The 18,365-nt window shown below is 37.8% G+C and overlaps 1 protein-coding gene across 1 annotated transcript in view; it reads left to right on the top strand.

Moving 5' to 3' along the window:
- Positions 1-18,365, top strand: part of ARPP21 (cAMP regulated phosphoprotein 21) — a 290,359-nt gene that overhangs the window by 61,439 nt on the left and 210,555 nt on the right. The window contains exon 2 of the mRNA XM_058830258.1: positions 10,382-10,450. The gene's annotated coding sequence lies outside the window, so the exon portion shown is untranslated. The remainder of the gene's footprint in view (positions 1-10,381; positions 10,451-18,365) is intronic.

Below are 18,365 nucleotides of genomic sequence, written 5' to 3'. Positions count from 1 at the left end.
GAAATTGCGCACAAACTGTTCCTCTCTTCTTCTTTTCTTCCACAGTTTATTTAGGAAAAAAATGTTTGAGGTGACCATGGCATAGTACATCTACTCATGTTCAGACAGCTTTTACTTGTGGCATTTCTGGTGGGAAGCAATTCAAAAGGTCTATTTCTTCCCTGTCCTACACCTCATTTACTGAGCAGATCCCTCATCTGGCAGACAAATCAATTGTAAACCAACACACTTTAGGGAGGTTTGGTGCCATGATCTATGCATTTTTCAGCAATTCAAATGGAATGAGTTCTTTTACCCATCCTAAAAGTTTGCTGTGTTAGTGCACTACCTCAGCCAGTATCAGGAGCTGTGCAACTAAATGGAATGAAAAAGGTACTTAAGAGTCACATAATGTATTAACCATTTTTGTAACTTAATTCAGGGCATGATATATACAGCTGACATCAAAAGCCTTTCATAGCTGTTCTTTAATTTCAGTTTCAGTAATGAATATAGATCCAATTAGAAGGGAGCTGATACATGATGAAGAGAATTAACAATACCCCTAATTTCCACATTGAGGTAATGACTGCTATTATAGACTTCTTGATTTTAATCAGATATTCTCAAAAATGACAGTGGATTTGGATTCATAATGCTCAGCTGATTCTACAAGTCACATTCTCTCATGTTCTCTCTCTTTCTCTGTATTTTAAAAAAAATAATTAAATCTTACAAGCATAGACCAAGAGCTTCTTCCATGTGCTATGTATCCTTTTTGGCACGTTAATATTTACCTAACAAGCAATTCATAAACAGCATGTCACTGGTTGTGAAGGCTTGCAGTAGCAGACCCTGGGCACCAGGTATGTGAGACAAAAGTTGAGTCAGGGTTATTGTGAGTCTGATATAGTTTTTGAAGGCTGTGTGGCACTGCCTTAAGATCAGACCAGGGGCTCTTGGTTCAAAGCATTTTATCTTCATGGTATAGAAAAGAATGTTGGAGCAGCTGTCACAACTTAATGTCATAAGTTTTACATCACAACCTAGACACACTGCAGGGCAAAATGCCCCTGTGAGTGGTCTCTTTCAGCAAGTGGCAATGTACCTCTTTCAGAAATACATGGTGAGCTAAACTGGATGAGAACCTGCCAGTGACAGGATTGCATTTTGTCTGCTACGTGAAGCTTTGTGTCAGAAACTACTCTGTCTCCAAGATTGCTCTAATTTCTATGACTTATGTGAGTTTAAGAGGGAAGGAAGAAATTTGTGTGCATGCAATACACCTGGAATGAACCTATTTCTAGATGAATACAGGTTTTCATCTCAGGCATCCACCCTCGTGGTAAGATCTGAGTATGTTTCTGATAATGCCTGTCTTGACTGTGCTTTACCTGTGCCTTTCTACAACCATTTGGATTTGGTACTGCAGGGAAGCCACACTAACAGTTGCCACTTGTATCTTTTTGATATGGACAACATATCAGACAACGATGTGAGGTCTCTCCAGTTTGTATTGCTTTCCTGACATTTTTCGGTTGGTCTGTAAATCAGCCTTCAGTACCTGTGGGAGCAGGTGGGATATGCAGTATCTTTTGTAGAGACACTGGAGAATATTATTTTCTGAAGCAATAAAGTAACAGAGTTTAACTGAGAAAATAAACCTATTTGGAGAAATTGAAAGTTCACTGGTTTGTTGTCACTGAAGAAAAATTCCCCAAATAGTCTCACCTTTTAATAAGCGGTTGACTGACGCACAAGCTCAAAGTGGGAGCTGTTGCTGGCAACAACATCTATAATGCAATATAGATACATTTATCCAAATCTGCTTTGAAGGATACCTTGCATGCCGTTGAGCTACTAATCTAAACATGTATTAGTCACAGAATTTTAATCAAGTAGCTTGAATTAGAAAATTTCATCAGCAGGGACACAATCCTTAAATTGAAAGAGGAATTGCATGCTGCTGAATGGATGTATATTTTGTGTTCAGATTTGGCTCCATTTGCAAAGAGCTTTGGGATATGCTGTGTTTATTCCAGTTATGAAGCATATCTAGGTTCTTTCTGGAATGTGCTTCCTTCCTCTCAATAGGTATTGTACCTTATAATTAATGCTGCCTACCCAGTGTTAGGATTCTTTCTTCTTTCTGTTGTTGCTGGAGAAACTAAGATAAAGGAGCCTGTGTTTATTATCTGAGATAGTGGAGAGATGGCCTGGCATGTGTCTTGGCCCAGAGCCAACCCTGAAACTATATTACACCTAGAACAGAGGGTGGGGGAGACATGTGGATGTCAGAAAACAAAGTTGGGAAGTGACAGCTGTATTCTGAAGGAGTGTTAGGAAAGGAAGTATTGAAATAGTCTTTCTGTTTAATAATGCTAATGCATGATCCTACACCTCTGGTACTTAGCAGAAATGACAGTTCTATATGTAATATGTTTGCTATACTAGACTAATGCAACTTGATCATATCTACTGTTGCCTGAGATACGTATGGGAGAGAAAATATTAAACTAAGTATTTTTGAAGCAGGGTGTGGTTGGTTTTCTTTTTTATTGTTTTCATACTAAGAAGTGTGAATATGCTTGAGAGCAAAATTTCTGAAGGAAGATAAATCCTTGATATGTGCTGATATGAGCCTGTAATGGAAACTCTTAATTCCTTAATATGCTTCCTTCCTCTCAGTCCCTTATTTCATGCTGCATTGTGCACAGCATCAATTCAATTGAGTTTCATTAAATTTCTACTTAACCATTTCTCAGCTGTTATGAATTCAAAACTTCTTTCTTTCCAGGAGCTGTTCTCTAGTTCAAAACTCCTTTGTTGTTACTTAAAACATTTGCCTAGAAAATATTAAAATTAAATCTAGGTTGTTGGAGTTTTTTTGCCCCCAATTTCTTTGAAGAAAGAATGTTTGAGTGTTAATATCTTTGAGGGGTTTATTTGGCTTGCCAGTAAAGTATTTTAATTTGTATTTTGCTACTTATTGAAAAATGTAAAAATGAGCACTGTTTTGAAGATGCTAAACAAATATTTGGAAATAGTTAATAAATATTAATTCACATTTAAATGCATGAAAAATTAATTAATTTTTGCTGTTGAAGGTTCTGCATTTGAGGTCTTGTTTGTAGTGTGATTTATAAATATATGTTTACATTTTGTGTTGATGATCTGTCCCTCCTGACATTGTGGCTGCAACGTGTGGGCAGATCATCTATTACAACTGTACCAACTATTTCAAAACTTGCCTTCTGTATAAGGAGAAACTACTTAGCCATCAAATTTTAGTAATTGTTCTTGTTCACTAATGATGCTTCCATTCTCACAATAATAATTAATTTAGTAACCCAAGGCTGCAGGAGGAAAAAAAGAGTGGATGAAAGCACCAGAATCACAGATGAAAAAGCAGCATTAAAATCCTAACTTAGTCAGGAAGGCTGGGAAGACTGAGAAGCCTGGCTGTGGAACTACCAAATAGGTGTATACATAGAATTTTAAAATATTAATATCTGTAATTATCAATTATATGTTAATATCTATTGCCACACATTTCATACCTAAACGTCCAGGCATTCCTTTCTTAGGCACCTCTGACAGTGTTGGGCTCTGACAGGTATTGCCTGTGCATTTGGCTTCATAGTCACTTGAAATGGCACATCCAAAGTCAGGGGCAGAGCTTGTGGCCATTTCCAGAATCCTCCCTGGGGTTGCTGTCTCTGAGGCACTGGCTGGTCATAGACCACTACAAGCAGACCTGCCAAGACCCCAGACTTTCCAGCTGAGCCCAAGTGTCACATCACCTGAAGCACCAGCAAGTGCACAGTGTAGATGGACAGAAGGAATATATACAGCCTCCTCTACTGATTTGTGTGGGGCAAACCCCATACTTGAAAAAATATGCAGAAGGAATTTTCTCTAAAATTAAAAATCAAACCAAAAAACCCAAAGCCAGATTTGGAGTAGGAAATGTAAATGCAGACTTAAATATTTGTGCTGGGGCAGTACAGACTTTAAAAACAGCAAGTAGCCACTGTGTGTACACAAATGCTGTGATTTGGGTCAATTTTAGGGGTTTACCTTCAGGACTCATCTAAGAAGCCTCATTGTCCTGGCTTCCCTTGAAACAAAGTGAACTGAGACAAAACTGGACCTGCCAGTTCTATTAGGTCAATATATCCTGACCTCTTAAACTTGAAAATGTTGTGATCATTGGACTGTTAATATTTGTGCAGTTTTTCTGGTGATAATGTCTTCTTTTCTCCTCAGCCAGAGAGAATAACAAGGCCTTTGTCAGAGTTTTCCACTTTTTTTTTTTTCTTCTTTTCTCTCATCTGCTTAATAAATAGAGTGGAGACTGTAGATGGTATTTGTTTCAGACGTGTGATTTTGAAATGATGATACATGGTTTAATTTTTCTATTATGCAGCCTTGTGGAATCCTGAAGAAATTACTCATAGTATGGAAGTGCAGTCCAATAAAGGCTTGCAGGATCAGGGGCTATCTTTAGTCTGAAGTGTTGTCATTACTTTGTGTGTTACTGATAATTGGTCTACCTTTAAAGTATTTTTATTTTGCTTTTAATGTATCAAACTTTTATACAAGACCTATTGCTGTGCTTTTCTCTCCTAATACATGGAAGTCCAGAACATTACATTGTAACCAAGAAAATCTGCATTCTGATGGTGTTGCACAACAAGCAATTAAGCTTTGCTGCTGGGCCCAAGCAGGCAATTCAATTCAAACTTAGCAGGTTTTGTGGTTTCCTGGATCTAGGGCTCCCTGTGAATGCTCTGGTGCAAGTTCCCCTCCTCTACCTGCTGGACTGACTATATTATATTATTCATTAACCACTCTCAGCAGTGTTCTTGGTCTTTTGTGTGTATATTTTATGTACACATCCCATCTCTCTCAGGCAGTATCACACAATGTGTCTCTCAGGTGGAAGGAGGATGTTTCCCCTAAGTGGAAACCTCTCTGCTCCCTTCTCAACGAAGAGAAAGGAGGGTTGGCTTAAAATATGAGTATTAAAATATACTTTCTCTAACTTAGTGCTGTCTTTAAAGACAATGAAGAAAGATATGATCAGATGGTTCCTAAAGAGAGGAAATGCTGAAACTGCCAGTAGGCAAATTATGTCAAATGATGATAAGCAGCAGTCTGGGAGGAAAAAAGACTGATTTGTTTGGGGCATAGTAATATTAGGTATTACAGCAGCAATAAATTGGTTTTTTTTTCATTAAGTAATCTTAATCTGAAATTCATGCCCTCTCTAAATCAGCTGTATCCAGCTGTAGATTTACTGCTTTGACACAGATCATAATACTGAGAATGTAGATATACTGTTCTTTGTTTATTTACTTGTACTTTTAAGGGGGAAAATACTTCAGGCAATAACTAGTTCAGAGGTCTTGGATTTGGATGAGTTTGTGGTTGGTTGGTTTGGGGTTTTTAAAGTAGATTATCTTTGGAATATGCTTCTCTTACTATTAGTGGTACTGTAACTAATAGATATATGGTGCAATTATTGAAATGTCCTATAGATAAAACAGAATAGTTTCACAGACCCTGGAAAGAAGTAATTGTTTATGCAGACAAATTGCCAGCTAAGAATTTCTTATGAGTATTTTCAATTTTTAATGTCATGTAAATTATTCCTACACTAACATAAACAGGAAAGCAGGCTATGATTTTCAGAGCCTTTTGACTAACATTTGTTCACATTTCTTTCATTCCCTCTGCATTTTTATTGTACCACCCAATAACGCCTTTCCCACCCTGTTCATCCATTAAGGCTCGGATAATGACCTCACTGCATTTCAGTGAAATACACTTATCGCTGGGATTCATTACTCTGTCATGACAAGGCTATTTTTAGCCCAGACTCCAGCTGGCAACTGAGAAGAAACATAGGAAGGGAAATTGCTTCAGGTGCTATTAGTGTTATCTAGTTGCCTGTAGTGTCTACAGTTTAATGTGAAGTGTCCTGGAGTGCATGGCTCCAAGAATTTATTTTTTTTTATTATTTCTTAGGCTGAGAAGAAATATTCCAGTCTGTGGGAGGGAAATATATATATATATATATATGTGTATGTATATGTGTATATATATATAAAATTGAAATGAATGCATGTCTTTGAGGGAAAGTAGTTCAATCCTGATCAATAATGGGAGGTAGAAAATTATACAGCAGGCAGAGTTATGATGAAATTTGTTCCTTTTGCATCATTCACTTACTGTCTCAGCTGTGCTGGGCAGAAACTCACCTCATGTTGGCATATCCAGAAATCTGGGGATATTCATCTAGAAACTTGTGCTTGGGAGTGACAGATAAATAACACATTTTCAGTTTTGCACAGCACAAAATGTTGAGGGGTTTAAGGACTTAAATGAAAAAAAAAAAAAACCAAACAAACAAAAAAAAGACTTCTGGATGTTTTCCTGCTGGTTTCACTGAGTTGCTGATAGTTTTAATGTACTGTCCTGTCTGTTGAAAAGAATTTGGAGAAATTTTCCAACTCCTCTGTGTCTCTAGATTTAAGGTTTCAAATGGGCCCATTGCATGTACTACTTCCCTAACCGAAGATTTCAAGAGGTACTAACTCTTGGACTGGAAAAAGAGAGTGAAACTTGCTGTTCTATGCCTAGCAGCCTTGCCTTAGGGAATGGGAGCTTAAGGTAACAGTCCAGCTCACAGTGCACAGATCTGTTCTTCAAAATTTACCAGTTTTGATAGAGAAGCCAAATGAGTATGAAACATGAGCTACACTGGAGAGATCTCCCTTGTGTGTAAGCAAATATTTTGCAGTGGGGACCATCTTTTATTGCTCTAGCATCTGACCTGGCTTACCACAGTCCAAGTCTCGTTTTCCTGCAAGAACAGACCTGCTTATTTAGGCTTTTTATTCTGATTCTATGCATTGTTAAGAAGACTGATAAAACTGATTTTGAGACAAATACAAAATCTCCATTAGAAGAAGTACCTTATGTTCCACACATTAACTTGTGATGCATAGTGTCTCTGTAAAATGCTCATGAAAAATCATTATTTTACTACAGTCCAAATACCATTTATGAAAGCATGCTTGAAGTGGAAAATATTTGTGTTAGAAACCTTTATAGTAAGACTGTGCTTATCAAAAAAATTCCTCTTAGCCTCACTAGAGCTTGAGGTGTAACAACCCTACCCTGATCTTCCTTGATACCATACTGAGCTGATGAGACCTCATTTTGAAAACCCTTAAAACTGCAGCAAGTCTTCATGGAAATTAATTGTTTGATTGTGGATGAAATTCACCTCTAGATCTTTTTATTTAGCATAAACAGCTATGATGCCTCTGTGGTCCATGTGGCTAACTCGATAGATGGGGATACAACCTGTGATGGGAGTTACATGCCTCTGGGAACTTTGTGCTAATATGAAATGATTTTTAAAGCATGCCATTTAATAAAGGAGAAAGATAAGCTCATACAAAATGCAACTTTATGCTGCTGAGAGGCATGGCACCCAAGAAATTAAAAAGTGTAGCTATGGGGGGAGAGGGGAGGAGATGGGAAAAGCAAGTAATTTCTGAAAAGTGCGATAGCAATGGGGTCCATTTTTAATGGCTATTGCCAACACTTCTACATTTAGCTGAGTTAAACAGAACTCCATGCTTGGCCTCAGGCATCATTACTTCCAAATGATTCTAAAATGACTATAATATTCTCCATTATATCCTTAATTAAGCATCACAGGACAAAGAAGCTTTGCAAACAAAGAACGTTCCTGTACGAATTGTTTTGAGGAGGGAATTGTTGTGCATGGCATCTCTTCATGGTTCTGGTAAAGCATGATGGAAAAAAACCCCTTTCATTATTTTTGTAATATGGTTAATCAAATTAAGTGTTATGAACCTGTGACTGGATAATGGTTTTACAGTGACTGTTGAATGCTAAGGCGATAATGAAAATAAGTATAAGGAGATAAATATAAAGCAACTACTATATGTATAAATCTATTATCTTTGTTCCAGGAATACTAAATAATTGGATTTAAACAATAGATAGTAAAGCACTGGTGAAGCAACCCTTTTCTGGCTTTTAAAGCTACTAGAAATCTCATTTAGCAGCAGTTGAAGTGGGGGACAAATGATTCTTAAACTTTAGAACATTTAAGAATCACAAGATATTAACTCAGCAAAGAAAACATGAATTAATGTGATGAATAGAAATATTCTGACTGGCTTGGAAAATAATCTTTTTCCTTCAGACACTTGGAAACTAGCATATTCATTTAACAGAAAAGTCCAATTAAATTAAGCTAAAAATATGTTGGTTTCCAAGTAGCTGAAATGCCACCGTATTCTCTGTGCCCTTAAAAAGCTCTCTTCTAAATGATAGTGGCACTTCTGCATCCGTGCTCCTTTGGGTGGTGTCCATGGCAGTAACACCCTAGAGATGCCAGCTGAGTTGATTCCTTGGTATCAGGCAAGAGGCTCATGCCCAAAATGCGAGACAGCCTGTGCTGAAGAGCTCATGGAATTATGGAAATGGAGAAGCAAAGGACTGAGAAGTATGAATGTATGAGAAAGTATAAAGGCAAAGAGGAAATGACAGCACTTCCTGAACCAGGAATTGATGAAACCTCTCTGAAAATGGAAAAACATCTCACTTTGCATCTGTGATCATGTGGTCCAAAGGACTCCTGGCATGGGATATTTCTGGAGTGACTCAAGAGCTAGCCAAAGAAATAGAGGCATCTAAAAACCAGTGGAAATTCAGCAAACCCCACAACAATTCCTCCTTCACTTAGAGATCAAATATTTTTTAGAAACTTAAATAGGAGGGGAAAAAACAACAGCACGGTGCTTCAGGGATTAATTGTTAGTCATTAAGAAAAAATTCAGTGGCCTTTGCTAATTCAAAGCAGAGTTCTGTTATTGAAAAATGTTACAACCACCCTGCACAGTTGCAGCTAATAAGCAGCTACATTTAACTAGTAAATTTCTACTAAATCAGTGGAATATTACTGATGGAAACACAACATTTCCAAGTGGTTTGTTTTTCTCAAAGAAGGTTAGAGCTTCTTGACACTATTTCTCTGGTTTAAAGCAAGTGAGTGGAGGTATTTGAAGACTGTGTGCATATAAACACTTGAGGTGAAGTCTGTGGCCCTGGGGGACAGCTGGTAAGAGGGCTGTGGTGCAGGGTACCTGTCTTCATCCCAGGCTGCAGAACAAAAACAGGGCTCTTCTAAGACCTTGTATGGAAGTAAAAACAAGCCAGTTTAATTCATGAAAACTCTGGAACAGTTTAAGCTATATTTATGTATGCCCAGCCTGGCTGCAGATACTGAGATGAAATTAATTATATAAAATCAGTTTTCACTGACTATATCTTCCTGTTCTGATCCAAGAATTAAGCTAGAAATGGCTGTAGTTTAGTGATGGTTTTATAGCTCATTTTTGCATGGTTTTCCAATTAGTACCATTATTTTTTTCTGAAACTCTTTTAAAGTTTTACTACCTTTAATAAACATAGAGAAGTCCCAAAAATATAGTTTTCCACATATGGAGTGAAACTTGATGCTAAGAAAAGAGTAAAGGTCATATGAGTGCCTAATAAAAGGGGAAAATAAACCTAAACCATTATGCCTGCCACACACAAACAAAGTCTAAATCTGGTCATAACATTATCCATTCAAGCATAATCCTTAGCTGAGAGATATCGGAGAGATCTGGAGAACAACAGGGGTTTACAGGAATGCATAACCATGGAGCAGGAGACATGGAAAGCAGGTTTCAACTGTTAAAGTATGGAGCAGCACCTCAAATGTATGGCACAAACCTGTAAGAAAATGAGCATCCTTAATTCTGAGGTGTGTGGAATAGCTTGTCCTGCATCACATTTCTAGTGTTAGCAGCTGGTATCTTTATGGCAAAGGAGGTCTTTCACACTGCGATGATCTGCAATTTATATTATGATAGTTGCCTCTGACTGGACTTTTGCCTCACGTGTTGTTTTTTATGTCTCAAAACAGATGAAAATAACTCTGTTTGTGAGCTTGTCCCAGAATGAGCTTCCTGTGGTGCCCACTTAAATGCATCCCAATTGAGTTTTCTCCAGTGTTTGCTTAAAATGATTAGCAAGCAGGTTTTAAGAATTAATGTCTTTTCTGGGATCACTGAGAAAAATGAATGCAACATGCAGCATAAATAAACTGCCTCTCTTACTTCAGTGACTGCTCTGTGCATACATATTTTTTCCAAATATTCAGGGTGTGTAATGTAGCTATTGTGGTTGTTTAATTTCATCCCCTAGCAGTTTGTACAGTATGGTAATATTTCAGGAAACTAGTAACTCACATCACAAAGAATCAATATAATTTTTTTCTCCTTCTCCATTTTTCATTTTCCTGCAGTTGATTGAAAATATCCTGTACGTGAATCTCCCTGGCTCTTCCTCATTGCAGCAAACATCAACTGGGCAAGTAATTGTCTGCTTTTCTTTCCTGGTGTTTCTAGTATTTCCTTTCTTTCCTCCATTCTGAATGCTACCTTGAGTGTTATAACTGAACTTTTAATATCTAATAATTTCCTTTGAAAAGTCCACAACAACATATATTGATTTTGGCATATATTTAGGCCATTATATTTGAGGGCAGGCTAGGACTGAGAGGTCAGAGTGGAGCAAAAGTCATGCTGCAGACAGATCTGCTAATTTAAAATAATTTCCAGTAGACTTTCATGTAGTTTAGAAGTCTTAGCTCTTTAATAAACCTTATGTACTTTTCTTAATTTTCGTATTTTTTAATTTTTTTGTCCCACCATTTAATTTCAAATTTGCCTGAATTGAAATACTGATGCAGCATTTACTGAAAGGGTGAGATTCCTTTGTTTTGGGGTTGTTGTTTTTTGGTTTCATTGAATCAGGGTTATAATATTTAAAATTTTACTTTTTATACCAAAAATAAAATTTAAGAAAGAAGAAAAATTCATATCATCATAATATGAAATTTTGAAAATTTTAGTGATAAGTAAGGTGGCTTATTGTTGTATGTGACTGTGGGATGAGGAAAACTGTCATATCAGTGCCTAATGTACTGAATAATGGGCCTTCTGCATAAAGTGCATTTGCTTTGTTCCTATAGTGACAGATGCAAGGAATTAATTGCTCTTAGCAAGAAATGTTCATTGAAGATAAGGCCTGAAATGAACACTGACACACAACTGTGAAACGCCCTGAAACTGTTTCATGGTGACAAATTACTGCTGAGGTATATAGACCCTTCCACAAAAGTGACAACTATTGAATTTATTAGACAGATTATATTGAGAGGACTGAATCATTTTTTTGTCCTGTTTGTAGAGCTGACATTTACCAGCTTCTTCTAATGAATTGGATATAGGCTACTGAAAACAAAAGTCAGATGGTTATGAAATCTCTTGCACTGACTGCCGTGGATCATGCAGCCACTGACAGTGTTTGTGCAGTAGCATTTTTTTTCTGTGGAGGTGGAAAGACCCTGAGTTTCAGCCTTAGGTAGTTCTTTTCCTGGGAAATTGTTGTAATCAGAGCTGTGAAGCCTCAGTGAACACAGTGAGGCATGCAAACTGTACATGGCACAAGCTAAGGCTGGATGTGATGACCAGCTTGCAATAAAGGAGGAACCTGAAGCCTTGAAAGTCGTGCAGCGGAGCTAGTGTCAAAAATCAAATTTCCCAAGTGAAGGAGCCAGTGCAGTCAGTGAAGTATAAGCAAGCATTTCAAAGTCAGCTTTTTGTAGAGGAATATATGCTGCAGTAAATTTATTTTGTGGATGTTTATATTTGGAGACTTTTTTAAAAATACTGTATTTGGTCACCAGTTCGCTTGAATGTGGGTTAATCTTAAATTTTGTCTCTTCTTTACATGTAGCCAGAGAAGAATTATATGGCATTTCTTATCAGTATTTTGAAAAATAAATTAATATAATGAGCTCAATTTATACAGAATGAAGCAGAGATGCAGGAAAGCAACTGAGTTAGTAATTGCCCTCACTCCCCAGCCTGTTGACAGAATCAGCAACAAAAGCAAACCTGTTGATCACAGCTTTGTGTTGCTTTCTACAGTCCAGTTTATATAGCTACAGGTCATTTTAGTCCCCTGATTTTGTTTTTTTGGGTTTTGAGCTCAGGTTGCTATAGCATGGGGAACAAAGGCTTTATCTCCTGTAGCAAAAGGTCACTGGTCACTCAAGAATCAAGAAGTGTGGCAGTCCATGGGGCTCAGCATGCAAAGTTCACTGAGTTAGTGTGCATTTAATCCTGTGCTTAAAATTCAAGTGAGCAATCTTGTAATTAAAGTCTCCTTTATAATTTGCGAAAACAGGACCGTAAAGAATTTCCCTGTTGCACCTCCATCTAAATTATTATCAATGATCTCTTAAGAGCTAAACAGAGAAGTAATCCTTCCTCAAGGTATTCTGAAGGAGAGGAGAATAAAATATTCTTCAGCAGCTTAGGCTCAAAGCAACCATGAGATAACTTCTCAAAAACAGGCTGTGTTACTGAACAGTTACTGTGGGTGAGATAACATGACATGGCTCCTTATAGCTGTTTTGCAAGGGTTAGATCAACCCTTGCCCAGAATGTTGTATAAACCCAATGCACTGCTTTGATCCTGCTCTGCTCCCTGGTTTGCTGGATGCCAATACACAGCTGACTTTGCCCTAACACCACAGACGAAGATACAGTGAAAAAAACATTACAAGGCAGTATCACCCAGCACTTTCCTTTTACCCGCTACAGGGGTACCTCTGGAAATAATCTGCTGATTTTAGTTCAGCTTTCAAGCATGGAAAATTTTACCTCATTTTCAGGCTTCCTAATGAGCTCTCCACAAATGCGTAAATGGAGCAAATATATCTGAGTAGCAAATCCCAGCTCTGTTTGGCCTCAAGGATGGGAAGACAATCCAAGGCTATCATGTTTCTGTAGTGAAATGTTAAAAGAAATTCTCCACTGTGTTAGCCAGAAAAAAAAAAAAAAGGAAACCAACTCTCATCTTTGTTTTATTCCCTTCAATCCGCCCTTCTCTAATATCAGGTCTCAGCTACATATTTGAGTCTCTGCCAGTCCTTTCTTTCTTTTTGCCTACTCCAAGATATCACCTGCATCAGGGAGTGGCAGAAGTCTTTCTCTATACAGCTTTAAAGCTTTCTGAACCCCAGACCCCTCTGTCTCAGAAGAGCTATGGGGATGCTCTAGCCAATGAATTCTGCACCATTGCACTTTAGCAAGATTGTGCACATACAGTGTAATGTGAAAAATGAGGAAACTTCAGCTGAGCAATGACAGCTCATAAGTGCTTTGTATCTCAGGAAAGATTGTTTTGATATTCTGCAATATGTGTAATTTTAGTATTTTTTTCCCCCCAATGATTTAAATTAATTTGAATCAAATCATTAGGCCCCAGACTGGTATTGAACATAATGACTCATCCCTAAATTAATATTGTGTATCCTGAACAACTCCTGTCTAAATCACTGGAAGATTCATGCTCCTCACAAAGTCAGCTACATTCAGATGAGTTCTGCAACAGTTCATTAGGTAATGATGTCATTTATATGTCTGGGTCAGCAAGAGTTTTTCTGCTTCAACTTAAAATGGACAAAGTGGAAGTAACTAAACAGGTGTTCTGTAATTTTTTATATTTCTCTCAGTTTGGAAAAAGAGGGGTAAAAAAAAAAAAAAGAAGCAAGAAGAGCTTGAATCAGGACAAAATGCAGTATTGCAGGTACTTCCAGTTTCAGCCTAATTTCTTCTTCGTACAGAGTGGTATTATAAAATAAACCTGCTTGCCTTTCAGCAAATTTTGTCTTAAATGATGTGCTTGACACCAACACTTGAAAGGTTCAATGCTAAAGGGATCTGTTAGCATGAAGAATAAATGCACATAATTAGTCTGAGTTCAGTGGTAGGTGAAACCTCTGTACAACTGAAGTCAGTCATTCCAGATGCTTGCTGTACGTTGGACCCCCTGCCTGCCTGCATCTCTGTGCCAAGTGCTGTATTTCAATCACAGGAGGAGAGACTGGCAACAGCACAGCAAGAGCCTCCTACAAACGCTTTTCTGTGGCTGTAGAGCCCACACACTAAATGGTCTGCAAGCTATGCATAAGGCAATTTATCTTCTGGAGGACTTAAATAACATAGCCTTCACAAAACAAATGGAGAATTATTAACTTTTTATCGACTGAGCACCAAACCTTGCTTGTTTTTTTAGTGTTTTGTGTTTTTTTTAACCGATTATCAACTTTGGATAGTGACTATTTTTATGTATTACCCAGCCTGCCAGTAAATGAGCTTCTCTCCTGTACACCTGTGTTGACAGGGTATGGCATTTCAGATTTAAGTAATCTTGGCCTCCTTAGGGGAAGAATCTGTCAGTTGTTCCCTGTAATGAATGATGGGTTTATGGTATGAGGCACTGCCTGTAGTATTAGCGGCAAAGAGAGCATGGCTGTCCTAGATTGTATAGTGCTGGTTTCTGGTCATGGTAGCTGCAGTAATGAATGAATAAATGATAAGAGTTGACAACTGCTCTGCTCTATAAAACATTACACTATTTTTGCTTAATTTCTGTGTTCCTGTGAACAGCAAAAACTTCCTATCTTCCTCCCACAAATAAGAGAGAAGTGGTGATAGAAAACAAAATAATTGTTTCTTTCTCTTTTCCTTTTACTGGCACAAGGTGATTATCTATCTGCGGAATCTTTTAGCATGAGTCTCTTTCAAAGCAATCTTGTGGTGAATTTATATGACTGACCTTGCTGGCATCAGTGACTTTTGTAACCTGAATACGCTGGATGCAGCACATTTATTTTATTGTGCTGTTGGGCTCGGAGGAAGTGAAGGAAAAATACTAAAAATGAGTGACCAAGCTGATGGAAATGACATTTGAGATGACAGTTTGGAGGGGCTCAGAATAATTCAAGTATAATGGGTGTGAATCATACCCATATCAGCAGATTTGATATCTGGAAGCCAGTTTAACGAAAGTCTTTATCGAGTTGTGTCTCTGTAGCTTCTGGGTTCTTGGTGATTGCTCAGTCCCCAGGGTGTCTGGAGATGGTCTTACAGACTGCTTTTTATCTGGCTGCTCTTCTCTAACTGCTCCCCATCAGTCATCCCATCTTGCTGCCATCCTTTTCAGGGATTTGAAGCATAGGAATTTCTTACCATACCGAGGAACAATCCTGGGGCTATTAGTAACAATCATTTTTGTAGCAGATGGAATCTGTAAGGATACCAAATCCTTCAAAAATATTCAAAGTAGGTTTTTACACTTTTTGATCTACTTTTTGCTAAGGTTCCTTCATTTCCTCCTTGTGTCTGGTCTTGTGTTTGTTTTGTTTTCTTGGTTTTTTTTCCAGACCAAATGTATTATAGAACTCAAAATGATCAAGAAAAAAAGTTAAAAGAACATTTTAAATTATGCAGTAAGAGGCTGCTTTGTGTATTAGGTCTAGAAAATGAAGAATGATTTTTTCTGATTTGTTTTTAACAGGAATTCCTAAAATATATGTGGTTGGACAAATTGTTGGGTATATCACAATAAAGTCAATGACTAAATTTTTTAACAAAACACTGAACAAATTCATTAGTGAAATATTTAACTTTGATTCTATAAAAGCTGTTGTTCAATCGTGTAATTTTCTCCTTTGGCAGATTTTCAAAGTTTTCAAAATATCGATTGTTCTGTAATTTTAGTCCCCACAGCTGTGGCATAGAGTTAATTTCCTTAGTAGAGAAGCCAATCTGCATAATCAAGATCTGAAACAATAGTATGTTTTCTGCTTTTCCTGCTGAGTGTTTGCCTAAAGTAATTCTTGCCCTATCATAAGCTACTTTCAGGAATATAGAGCATAATATGTAACACTGAAGTTTCACATAAAAAATAAGGTAGTGAATGATTTAATGTCCCTGCAAGCTGATTGTATGCATAAATGTATGTACTTCTAGTGCCACTGGAAGAATAGTTTCTAGCCTTCTCACTTCCTGGAGTACTGTTCTTTACACGTACATTTCTCTTCTGCTTGAAAACCCATGCACCCTTCATTTCCCACAGATGGCCCAGGGAAGACTCCCATTTTCCCAGAGGTGTGGAAAGCATTATATTTATCCAGATGCCCACATAAAGTCTCTCTTAGAATATGTCAAAACAATGACAGGTTCAAGAGCTGACAGGTGCAGTGAGCCTCTGAGAGGTCTCAAACACTTCAGCTGATGAAAGCAAAGTAGTAAGTGGGCAAGAAAAAGCAGGGACAATAAAAGGACTTAGGTAATAAATATTCCTGCACATGTGAGTTGCTGTGCAACATCAGGGGGGACAAGAAAGATACAAAAGGTTGAAAAATAAGTTTCTGCAGTGTTGGTGACTGCTGGGCAGTCTCTTGCAACAAAGATCCAGGCTTCTCGTGCTTAAATCGGTGGTTTTTGTCGACTTAAATATTACATGCTGAACCTGTCGTTCTGTTGCAGGGACCCAACCAGCTCCACCCAGGGAGATCACCACCAGTTCAGTGTCATTCCCAGGGTAAAGAGAGATGATACTCTGGTGGTAGAGCATTAGAGCATTTGTCCACCACTTACCTTGTCATCAAAATTGAGATCTATGCCTATGAGAGGCCTTGAATTTAGGAATATTTTAAGTCATCCCTTACGCCTTAAAAAACAGACGACTAAGTTTAAGACTCTGGTCTACAGATCTGTCTAGTGTCACATGCCCGATGACATCTGCAAGGATGATGGGAATTACTCAGCCATTACTCAGCCAACACTTTCAACAGCTCCCCTGTTTTGTCTTTAAATACCAGAGAGCACTGCAAGTCATGATAAGCCACATGGCTGATCTGCATTTTTATTCCTCAACAAGCTACAGCAGTCAAACCACTGTCTTAAGTGCAGTTTGCTCCTCTAGACCACAGCTTTGAATTCATACCACATATGGAAAGCTAAATCTCCAAAGCAGAAGAGGACCAAAGTGCTGGTACTTAGAAGGAAAAGTCACAGGCTCTTTCAGTGAGAAAAAAAACTACTTGAAAAATAATAATAATAATCTCTGTTCACGATATATGAGCTGGAGGAACTTGCACGCTGTCTATCAGAGCAGGGGGTGCATGAAAACTGAATGGAAGCTCACAGTGATCTTTCAGAGCCCAGAAAGACTACTATTTGGGTGTAGGAAGTGCTGAGCTTAACATTAAAATATGTGTTCATAAGCCTGAATCAAAGCTCCATCTTTCCTACTGCACAGCTGGGGAAACTGAGCCACAAAGAAGATGTTCTATTTAAGGACTGATGGCGAGTATGATAGAATCAAGGGTAGCAATAGATTCAATTCCTGCTTTATCATGATCTAGGGTCTATAGCACCCTATAGGTTATAAGCAGCTCAGTGAGCTGGGGTTGTTTATCCTGGAGAAAAGGAAGTGGAAGGGGCACCTTATTGATCTCTACAGCTTCCTGGAGGAGGTTGTAGTGAGGTGGGGGTTGATCTCCTTCCCCAGGTAACAAGTGACAGGATGAGAGGAAATTGCCTCAAACTGTTTCAGGGAAGGTTTAGATTATATATTGGAAAAATTTTCCTCATTGAAAGAGTGGTCAGGTATTGGAACAAGCTGTGCAGGGAAGTAGTGGAGTAGCAATCCCTGGAAGTGTTCAAAAGATATGTGAATGCAGCAGCTGGGGATATGGTTTAGTGCTGAGTTATTAGTTGGACTCAATGATCTTGAAGTCTTTTCCAACCTTCATAATTCTATGGTTCTGTGATGATTTACACTGGATTATCACTTCTTCCCAAAAGGCATCTGGTTTAGAGTTATGCTGACACCCCAGCCCAGTTTTTTCCTTCATTGTTAATTGTTAAATTATTTTAACTAGGGGATAGCTACATTTTAATTTGGCTTTATTTCACCAAGATTGAGATGTTTACTTAATTTAAGAAACCAAGCAAAATAGCCTTCTATTGTTGCCTTTTTAAATAGGCATTAAATCCAAGGATCTCTTTTCAGGTTTTAGTTGTTTGTGTTTCCCTTAGTTTAACTTCACTACTAGAATGTTCTATTTACTCTTACCAAAGTTTGGGTTTTTGCTTTGTGAAGGTATGAAGCTGTGCTACTTGACTTTCAAGTGTTTTTAATATATTTTTTTAATTTTCCTAATTGAACTCTTTTGCACACAGAAATACCATTTAATTGGTTAATTTCTGCAAAGATTTTGGGAAGTTTCTATGGTAACTAAGATGCAGATAAAACAGTGTTAGTTAGAGATGATAAAAGTCAAAGTCTGTCTCTTTTCCAAGTCTAATGTGGTTGGAGCATTACTCATTAATTTCAGATTTATGATGAATTTAAATATTGAG

This window comes from Poecile atricapillus, chromosome 2, assembly GCF_030490865.1.
Source record: "Poecile atricapillus isolate bPoeAtr1 chromosome 2, bPoeAtr1.hap1, whole genome shotgun sequence".
Taxonomy (NCBI): domain Eukaryota; kingdom Metazoa; phylum Chordata; class Aves; order Passeriformes; family Paridae; genus Poecile; species Poecile atricapillus.
The sequence above is the reverse complement of the archived record's forward strand: the minus strand, read 5'-3'. Positions and strand labels throughout refer to the sequence as shown.